This window comes from Haematobia irritans, chromosome 4, assembly GCF_050003625.1.
Source record: "Haematobia irritans isolate KBUSLIRL chromosome 4, ASM5000362v1, whole genome shotgun sequence".
Classification (NCBI taxonomy): Eukaryota; Metazoa; Arthropoda; class Insecta; order Diptera; family Muscidae; genus Haematobia; species Haematobia irritans.
The window spans coordinates 53,093,951-53,105,551 of NC_134400.1; the positions used below are offsets into that span (position 1 = coordinate 53,093,951).

At 33.6% G+C, this 11,601-nt stretch overlaps 1 long non-coding RNA gene across 1 annotated transcript in view; it reads right to left on the minus strand.

The window, feature by feature from the left end:
* Positions 1-6,755: 6,755 nt before the first annotated feature.
* LOC142232635 (uncharacterized) overlaps positions 6,756-11,601 on the minus strand; it is a 105,586-nt gene continuing 100,740 nt past the window's right edge. The window contains exon 2 of the long non-coding RNA XR_012721150.1: positions 6,756-7,502. This is a non-coding gene — a long non-coding RNA (uncharacterized LOC142232635). The remainder of the gene's footprint in view (positions 7,503-11,601) is intronic.

Sequence of the window (11,601 nt, forward strand, 5' to 3'; positions counted from 1 at the left end):
AGGATGTAAAAACAATTTCATAAAGACTACCTCAAAAAAAAATTTTTCTAGCTAATTGCATTTTCCCTCACATCTTTCTCACTTCCACGAAGTTTTTTAGTTATTAGCACCTTTTTTGTAATACAAACAATGTAGAAGAAATTATACGATTTTATAAATTTTAAAATTTTGTTTTTACCTTTCGCCTGGACGGAGAATCGAACCGCGGACCATGCAATTTGTAAGCCAACACACTATCCACTGAGCTATGTAGCCGTTATTGTCATCAATAGACAATTACACATATAAGTTATATTTATATAGCATAGCTTGTGGCGCCCACGAACCGACTAAACAAAGTTTATTTAAGAGAAAAATACATTTAGTTGGGCACCGTGGAGTAGTGGTTGCTACGTCCGACTTGCATGCCAAGGGTCGTGGGTTCGATCCCTGCTTCGACCAAAGTTTTTTTTTTGTTTTTTTTTTTTACATATATTCCAAATATGGTCGAAAGATTCCGAAAAAATGTTCAACATTACATTCTACTATATTAAATTTTTACTATAAACTGTGAAATGTGTCTTATTAAAGACCTAAAGTCAGAAAAGAACAGTGTTTGATATAAACGAAATTGACTGTGTTGTTGGTTCAAAAATAACTTATTTTATTGAAAAAAATAAAAATTTTGTAACAAACGAATTTTTTTGGTGATAAAAGTGTATACTTTTCGAAGCAATTCAAAAAACTCTAACAAAAGAAAAACGTTTTCGGTACACGTTTTCCAAACGTTTTTTTTCTTTGCGTGTACATATTTGTTGTAAACCTTTTACTAAAAATTAAAACTGCTTACCTTCGTTTTTAAATACAATTTTATTTATTAATACAGACAATTTTTTCTTCAATAAAAGACATGTTTTATTAGTATATTAAATATATTTATTTAGAATCAACCGCATCGAAATATTAGTTTATTATTCCACTATTTCCAATTTCCATGTAATGTTATCAACTGTAAAACTCAATGTTTTTCTTCTTATTCACTTTTAATAAGTTGCTGCCTAACGATTTTGTCCTCCTTTTACAATTTCAATACCTACAAATATAAAAAATCATAAACCCATTTTTTCACAAAAGGTTAGCGTCACTGAATGTTACCTGATGAATGAAGGGGTTGTTATTCTGTTGGTGTTTTCTTTCTTTATACACCATCACGAACATTGATACGCTTATTGTTTGCTATTTATGTTTAATAAAAAAAACGAAAATTGTTCTATCTAATTTAAATAACAAATATTTTAAATATTTTATTTGTTAATTATTATATAATTTTACTATATTATTTTTTTTAACAATCTCTCCGTATACCATAACAACACGATTCCAACTAATATAAAAAAACAGCCCACGCGCAAACATATCGATGACATGTATCGATTACGGGTATACTGTTAGAAAATTATGTTTTTCATATGTTCCGATATAAACAAAATGTGTTTCGGGCACAATTTTAAAACACATTATATTTAAGTGCAAACATGTAACGTTCCTAAACTAACACTAAATGTTTGGGACATGTATGTTAATATGTTAGAATATATTATGTTTGGGGCATGAATGTTTCATAAAAATCATATGTGTGAATGCAAACATTTATAAATTTACAAATTTCGATTAAACATACATATGTTGTGATATTTTATTCAAAGCGACAGAGAGAGTATAGAGAAAGAAATAGAGATGGAAACCGGGAGAGTTGACGAAAGATATCAACATAACACAGCGAAAGAATCAAAAGATAACAATTTCTGGGAAACCGCTTGTATGTTGTTTCGGAAAACTGTTTTATGATAAGGCCAAAAATTTGATATGCTTAAGTCTAAATATTATTTAATTTGAATAAAGAGAATAGACATTCGGAACCAAGAGAATATACATTTGAAAAACAAACAGCATATGTTTTCGCCTTGAGAGCAGCATTTTATGTATGTGTGGACATGTGTTTTGTTTATCATTTGGCATTATGGGTAACATTTTTTTCTTGGTTCGTTAAAAGAAATCAGGGGTCTTCATAAAAATAACGAAAGGGCACTATACTCTTTTTAGAGTTGGGACAGTAAAATGAAATAAGGAGGAAATAGCGAAAAATTACGCAGTAAAATGTATAAAAACAAAGTTTAGTTCCTCTTTATTAATAAGTAGTCCACGAGGAGTTGACGGACACCTTCAAATATAAAAGCGGGCATTAAGTTCGAGTTTAGCAGCTAAAACAATTTAAAAAGTTCATTTTCTTTAAAATGAATTATTAAAGAACAAGTATATACGGCCGTAAGTTCGGCCAGGCCGAAGCTTATGTACCCTCCACCATGGATTGCGTAGAAACATCTACTGAAGCCGATGGCAAGGTATCATAAAACTTCCTAACAACGTAATATATACCACATTCATACATGGTATATATTAAACTACGAAAGGGCCGATTATATACGTATATAATTAAGTTTAAAGTTTCTATAGAAATAAAATTTTGACAAAATAAAATTTTGACAACATTTTCTATAGAAGTAAAATTTTGACAAAATTTTCAATAGAAATAAAATTTGGAATAAATTTTCTATAGAAATAAAATTTTGACAACATTTTCTATAGAAATAAAATTTTCCTTCGTATTGTTTGTTATTGTTGGCTTCTCTTCAATCCTTATTGTTGCTTTTGATCTCAGCTTAAAGCCATGCATTGACTAAACTACAAATGTAGCTTAACCAACAGAGGAAAAGTATGCTTGACAAATTTATTTGGCCAAAGCCCTATAGACTGCAAGATGGTTGGATGTACAGCTGTTTCGGAATTACCACATTCCTCATCAGCATCCTCTACTTGCAGCAAAACTAAACGAAAAAGGGTTTAATAGTCGGCTACTGCCTAAACAAATTTGCAAGCATATCTCTTTTCCTTTGCCAAACTCAAATCATCGATTTGTATTTAGTTGGCTGGGTTTGTTTTTGAGCGTGCTTCCTCTATCTTCATTCGTTTTGTTTGTTCTTGTTGGCTTCTCTTCAATCGTTATTGGAAAAGAGATATGCTTGCAAATTTGTTTAGGCAGTAGCTGACTAACCCTTTTTCGGAAGGTTCAAGTGTATATCACTTTGGGTTGAGTGAATTACCCGAATTTATTCTGATAATTGGTTGATAGTTTTGCTGCAAGTAGAGGATGCTGATGAGGAATGTGGTAATTCCGAAACAGCTGTGCATCCAACCATCTTGCAGTCTATAGGGCTTTGCCCAAATAAATTTGACAAGCATACTTTTCCTCTGTTGGTTAAGATACACTTGTAGTTTAGTCAATGCATGGCTTTAAGCTGAGATCAAAAACAACAATAACGAAATAAAATTTTGACAAAATGTTCTATAGAAAAAACATTTTTACAATGTTTTCTATAAAAATAAAATTTTGGTTCGAGTGGCAACCATGATTATGAACCGATATGGACCAATTTTTGTGTGATTGGGGATCGGCTATATATAACTATAGACCGATATGGACCAATTTTGGCATGGTTATTAGCGGCCTTATACTTAGACCACGTTGCAAATTTCAACCGGATCGAATGAATTTTGGCTCCGGGGATCGAATCTTGGGAACGGTTTATATGGGGGCTATATATAATTATGGACCGATATGGACCAATTCTTGCGCGTTTGTTAGAGACCACATTCTAACACTATGTTCCAAATTTCAACCGGATCGCATGAATTTTGCTCCTCCAAGAGGCTCCGGAGGACAAATCTGGGGATCGATTTATATGGGGTCTATATATAATTATGGTTATTAGAGACCATATAATAACACCATGTACCAAATTTCAGCCTGATCGGATAAAATTTACTTCTTTTAGAGCAATCGCAAGCCAAATTTGGGGTCCGTTTATATGGGGGCTATACGTAAAAGTGGACCAATTTTTGCATGGTTGTTAGAGACCATATACTAACACCATGTACCAAATTTCAGCCGGATCGGATGAAATTTGCTTGTCTTAGAGCAATCACAAGCCAAATTTGGGGGTCCGTTTATATGGGGGCTATACGTAAAAGTGGAACGATATGGCCCATTTGCAATACCATCCGACCTACATCAATAACAACTACTTGTGGCAAGTTTCAAGTTGATAGCTTGTTTCGTTCGGAAGTTAGCTTGATTTCAACAGACGGACATACTCAGATCGACTCAGAATTTCACCACAACCCAGAATAAAGGGTGATACGGTCAAAATTTGGTCAAGGGAAAACGCGTGTAAATCGGTAAAATCGTTTATTTAAAAAATCAAATTAAATTTCGTTTTCAAGTTCAATTAGTATAAAATTCAGGAAAAATATTCAGTTAGGCTTTCGCTTTTCCAAATCCGAATTGCCGGGCCTCACGCTTGACATCTGTCATCAGATTTTGTACAGCCACCTTGTCCACCTTCTTCGCCGCAGAAAGCCAGTTTGCCTTGAATTGCTGCTCGTCCTTAGCAATTTTTTTGGTCTTCTTTAGGTTCCGCTTGACAATAGCCCAGTATTTCTCAATTGGGCGGAGCTCTGGCGTGTTGGGAGGGTTCTTGTCCTTGGGAACCACCTGCACGTTGTTGGCGGCGTACCACTCCATGGCCTTTTTACCGTAATGGCAAGATGCCAAATCCGGGCAAAACAGTACGGAACAACCGTGTTTCTTCAGGAAAGGCAGCAGACGTTTATTCAAACACTCTTTCCCGTAAATTTCTTGGTTGACAGTCCCGGAAGCTATGAAAATGCTGCTTTTCAAGCCACAGGTACAGATGGCTTGCCAAACCAGATATTTCTTTGGGAACTTTGACAGTTTTATGTGCCTGAAAATATCTGCTACCTTTCCCCTTCCTTTTGCCATATAAAACTCCTGTCCCGGAAGCTGCTTGTAGTCGGCTTTGACGTAGGTTTCGTCGTCCATTACCACGCAGTCAAACTTCGTCAGCATCGTCGTGTATAGCCTCCGGGATCGCGCTTTGGCCGTCGTATTTTGTTTATCATCGCGATTTGGAGTCACTACCTTTTTGTAAGTCGATAGTCCGGCTCGTTTTTTGGCTCGATGCACGGTTGTAGACGATATACCCAGCTTATTTGCGGCATCTCGGATAGAGAGAGGTTAGGGTTTCGCTTGAAACTACCACCAACTCTCTTTGTCGTCTCAGCGGCTTCCGGTTTTCGATTTCCCCCCGATCCAGACTTCCTGGATGTCGACAAACGTTCCCCAAACACTTTAATTACATTTGTAACAGTTGATTTGGCAACTTTTAGCGATTTTGCCAGCTTTGCGTGCGAGTAGCTCGGATTTTCGCGATGCGCGAGCAAAATTTTGATACGCTGCTCCTCTTGCTTGGACGGCATTTTGACAAGTGAAGAGTGAATTCCAAAATCAAAATAGGAGCAACATTTTACACACCTACACCTTCAAAATGAGGGATGTTCAGGTTTTTTAAATGCAAAATTGAAAGAAATACGTCATGTTTATATTGACCAAATTTTGACCGTATCACCCTTTATATATACTTTATTGGGTCTTAGAGTAATATTTCGATGTGTTACAAACGGAATGACAAAGTTAATATACCCCCATCCTACACCGAAAGAATTCTCTTCGTTAATTTTACGAAGAATTCTTCATTAACTATTCTTCCTGAATTCTTTATTAAAATAACGAAATTTTCACTCATTTTCGTAAATTTTATGAAGAACATTTTACGAATATACGAAACTTCTACGAAACATTCTACATTAACTTTTCTTCGTAAAAAGTTCGTACGTTTAACGAAACTTTCTTCGTATTTCATGAATTTTGTGAAAAAGTTTTTACGAATATTTTACGAAACATTCTGCGTTAAAATTTCTTCATAAAAAGTACGAAACATTTTCTTTGAAATAACGAAGAAGTTTCATTGAAGTTGTAAAATTTCCGTTTGCGGCATTAAATTGTCTTTTATAATGTGCTTGAGTGTATTCATTTATTCTATTTTTTATACAAGTCTATGCTACTTCTCATTTGGGTGATAGCGCGCTATGAATAAAAGTGAAGCAATAAAACTAAAAATTATTCAAAAACTTAAAATGTAAAGTAGTGATGTCATTTTTCACACTTGCAACTACAACCAAATGCACTTTCGACTATAAATTTTTTTTCTAAAAGTTCGAACATTTTTCAGAAAAAAGTACGAATATTTTTCATAAAAACTACGAAAATTTTTCAAAAAAAGTACGAAACACTTTCATAAAAAGAACGAAATTGTTTCATAAAAAGAACGAAGATTTTTCATAAAAAGTACGAAGATTCTTCATAAAAAGTACGAATTTTTTTCTTACAAACTACGAAAATTTTGGAAGAACTTTTCTTCGTAAAAAGTACGAAATATTTCGTACTTTTAATGAAAAGTTTCTTTGGTTGTAAAACAATGACACATTTCGTACTTTTAACGAAATTTTTCGTTCTTGTTACGAAGAAAATTCTTTCGGTGTATGGTGGATTGTATAAAAATAAAAGGCATTTTAGAGCGATGGTGTTAAATGCTAGTAAAAAACTGTTCATGCCTAAATAAATTTATGTTTATATTATAAAATTATGTATGTATGTTTATACTCGACTCCACGTTCTTCTTTTGTTAGAGTTTTTGAATACCTTCCAAATTTTAAAGTTTTCTACAAAAAACAGTTTTTTGTTACAAAATTTTTATTTCTGCAATAAATAAATAATATTTTATCAAAAAATCAGTCAATTTCGTTTATATCAAGCACTGTTACTGACTATAAATCTTTAATAACCCACATTTCGAACTTTCATTATAAAAATTTAATATAGTGTTGCGTGGAAGGTTCATGTTCTTGGTGGGACCCTTATTGCCACTCAAGGTCCATGGTCTAACGAGATCGCCTATCTGCCAGACGTTGGTGAAGATTGTAGATGTGGGAGGAGAACGCTGTTGCCGGAACAGTGGACACTCGAAGGCGATGAGTTAGATGGGAGACAGCTATTTACTTGGTCCGTACGTACTGTGGCTTTATGCTACTCAGGGCATAGTAATGTTGGGCAATGACCGATGATATGGGCAACCGATCATGTGCGGCGGCCGGATTGATGGAGGGAGTACGTCCTCCTGGTTTGGCCGTATTCCGGGGCCATGTACGTTCCACGTATGTGTGTGTGTGTTTTTTTTTGCGACAGACATCCAGTCTGTCCCACTGGGAACAGAAGCTCGATCCGCATTGCTTGTTTGGAGTGCGGTTGGCAACAGGATTCCCTGGGCGATGGGCCGAGAGAGGAATAATGTTCTTAGCTCGTTTTATTTAGATTTTTGTGGTTTAGTTAGGTGAGCGCTGCCAATAATTGTGAAAAGGAAATAGAATGTGATCGAAATGACAGCGATCGTAGTTGCCACCGTGACCGGAATTAGTTGTCAGTATTGGAGTTGGGTTGCCACTAATCTAGGGATTGCCGGAGCATACGATTTTATACACCGCTGAACCTGGAAGACATAATGAAAGCGTTTTGTTGTTATAATGTGGGAGAGGAAAAAGGAAATGAATATAAACAATCAAAGTGAGGGTTAGTGAACCGCCTGAGAGAGGAAGCCGTGAGTGGCCGGGATCCAGCTTAGCGTCGCAGTCGGGAGAGACATGTAACAATAGTATAAATATAAATGTGTACATTAAAAAAAAGTGTTCGGTCGGAGCAGGGATTGAACCCACGATGCAAGGCAGACATGCTAACCACTGCTCCACATGGCAAACAAATGTATGTTTCTGTTAAATAATGTTATGTTTGCATGGGCTCGTGGGCGCTGCAAACTATGCTATATAAATGTAACTTATAACGATAATTATCTACTGGTGACTATAACAGCTACGTAGTTCAGTGGATACTATGTTGGCTTACAGACTGTATGGTCCTCGGTTCGATTCTCCGTGCAGGCGAAATAAAATTTAAAAAATTTATAAAAGTGAATAATTTCTTCAACATTATTTGTATAACAGAAAAAGGTGTCAAGAACTAAAATATTTCGTGGAAGTGAAAATTACGAGTATGTTAGGCAATGAGCACAATCGTCTTTGGGAAAAATTCTTCCAAGCATATAATATTTTTTAGCTCAAAATGCTTCCAAACATATAATATGTTCACATAAAACAAACATATTAATGTTTCGGCAGCATCCAATAATATATGTGCTTCCTGCAAAATATGTTAAAGAAGCGATAGGGAAATTGCCTATATTCTAACAAGTGTGTATCCTTAAGTTTTGAAAGGATTGAATACTTCTTAGTACAAATGAACTAAAATATTTCTCTATGCCAAGTGTTATTCGTACGAGGGCAGTTCGGAAACTTATTAGCCTAGCATAAAAAGCGCGGTATAAACAGAAAAAAGTTAAGTGTTTTGGAAACTTCCATCTCTGTTATGAACACATGTTAAATTTTGTTTCGATCTGGCAACTCCTTCATATAGAAACAGGTCTTCAAAAAAGACGCATCCGCAATTTTTTTACAATGGAAAAATTAGAAATGCGTGCTGTCATTAAATATTTACATAAAAAAGGTTTATCGGGAAAAGAAATTCATAATGATGTGGTGAATGTGTTAGGTGAAAGTGCTCCTTCATATGCAACTGTAAAAAATTGGGTTGCTGAATTTAAACGTGATCGTACAAGCATTGAAGATGAACCGCGTAGTGGACGTCCAAAAACAGCAACAACAACAGAAATTGTAGAAAAATGATCGACGAAAAAGTGCGTGAAATTGCTAATATCATGGGCATCTCAAATGATCGAGTCCATTTAATTTTGCATGAAGAACTACAGATGAAAAAGCTTTTGGCAAGATGGGTGCCGCATTTGTTAACAGTCGATCAAACACGCATAAGAATGAACATTTCTCAAGCTTGTTTGGATCGTTTTAAGCGAAATAAAATGGATTTTAAGCGTCGTTTCATAACTGTTGGTGAGACATGGATCCACCACTATACTCCAGAGACAAAAGAACAATCCGAACAATGGATTGAAGCTGGAGGAAGTGCCCCAAATAAGGCAAAAACAATTCAAGGTTATGGCAACGGTTTTTTGGGACTCCAAAGGTATTCTATTGATTGACTATCTGCAAAAGGGTAAAACAATAAATTCAGAGTACTATTGCAACCTTTTGGATAAATAAAATGTACAAATTCGAGAAAAACGTCCTGGCGTACAATACAAAAAACTACTTTTTCATCAAGACAACGCACCAGCGCACAAGAGTGTTTTAACAATGGCTAAAATCAACGAATTAGAGTACGTTGTTGCTTGACCACCCACCTTATTCTCCTGATTTATCTTCCAGTGACTTTTACTTGTTCCCAAATCAAGGGTTTTACCTCAAATGAAGATGCAATTACAGTTGTAAACCACTATTTTGAAGACCTTGAGGAAAACTATTTTAGTCAAGGGATAGAATTGCTAGAAAAGCGTTGGACTAAGTGTATTGAAGTTTCAGGAGATTATATTGAAAAATAAAATTATTTTTGAAAAACTAACTATTCTCTTTCATTGATAGGCTAAGAAGTTTCCGAACCGCACTCGTATGTATGATAAGCTTTCTATAATAAAGGTAAAGTCAGTATTATACGTTTTATAAGAATTTTTACTAAATTTGAGGAAACTTGTTTTTAGTTCGGTTTTTGTTTATTTTTACGAATGCTTTGTTATCAGTGAATAAAATTTTCTGATACAGTAGTAAATTCTTATACCCAGCGAAGAAAACAGTATTAGTAAAATTCCATGCCTTATTCTAGTTAATGAACTATTCCAAACAGCTTTCAGTTTATGATTTTTTTACTGAAACAAGTAAATTTTATTATTTCACACGAAAATTTAACTTAATGGAAATAAAATGGCTGAATTAAATTGATGAATATATTTTCCTTTAGATTCAAAGGCACTTTTTTCTGGGTGTAGGGACACTAGGTGCTTTCAATTTTATTATGGCTCTTTTACGATAAGAAAAACTCGCCTTCGTAATTTAAAGACGTGAAATAATTGTTGTCTTGAGCACATTTTTTTCAGTGTTCAGAAGCTCCCAATATTGTATTTAGTATTTTAGTTAGAAATATTTTCACCATCAAGAATTTTGGGAACCACTATTTTATAGGCTCAACATTTCGTACTTTCGTACCAAATTTATGATCCATCCATTATTCGAATTCGAAACCGTTTGAACGAATATCCATGGCCGCTCTTGTGTGTAACAACATCCGAGCAGGCCAGTGTTGCCAGGTTATGGGTTTCCCCCCAAATATAGGGGGATTTTTGGGGGCAAAATTTATTTAGGGGTAAAAAAATATATTAGACTTTATAAAGTGGAGCAAATCTCAAGCATATTTGGAACAATTCTGGAATGAATAATGAGAAAAAAGATGGGAGAAGTCAACAAGAAGATACTAAATATAAGCAAGTATGCAATAGCATTATTTTCGTTATCTTTTTTAAACGCTTCTGTTGAAATGGCATTTTTAATATCTGACACAATTAAAAACAATCATATTTTAACTTAGCAGCTGAAATCATTTTAAGCGTAAGCCTGCTTTTTAAATTGATATACATATTGTATTATTACATCCAAAGAAAAAATATTTTCTTCAGGGACGAAATTTAAACAAACTAAATTGTCTTGTTATAAAGTATTTTCTTAAAGAGCAAATAATTTTTTTTTTCAAAAGAAACTTTTTTAGCATCATACGAAAACTTAGTTTGTCTAAAATTTCGTTTCTCAGAAAAGAAAACTCTTCTTTCAATATATATATATATATATATATATATATATATATATATATATATATATACATATATATATATATATATATATATATATATATATATATATATATATATATATATATATATATATATATATATATATATATATATATATATATATATATATATATATATATATATATATATATATATATATATATATATATATATATATATATATATATATATATATATATATATATATATATATATATATATATATATATATTTTTTTTTTTTTTTTTTTCTTTTTTTTTTTTGGTATTAAATTTAATTTTTAAAGTGTATCACTACAGGATTTTTCACGAAATTTGGGACCCTTTTTGTACTTTTTACATTCTTAAATTTTTGGGGGTTTTTGAAAAAAACCTAGACCAATTTAGGGGTTTTTTTCTTAAGATTTGGGGGGAAGAATCAAAAATCGCCTGGCAACACTGAAGCAGGCATTCGTAAACTCTGACATTTGGCAGCTCACATTTATTTCTTTTAATTATGAACGGTATTGGCACTGTAGCCATAAATGGTAGTTAACACAAACAAATAAGACAGAGTATAGCCTACAGGAATATACAGAAAAGTACCAAAGTGGTTTTAATTCCATGTAATATGATCCCATAAAAGGTAACTGTTAGACTTTATTACATATTGTACTTTAGGCAGCATCAACACATACAAATCTTCGAGAGAAGAAGAGAGCGAGAGTGAGTATGTGTGAATGTGTGGTTGCTATGCCATACAGAACAATAAAACGCATTAGCTAAACAATTTATGAAGGCAAAATGTG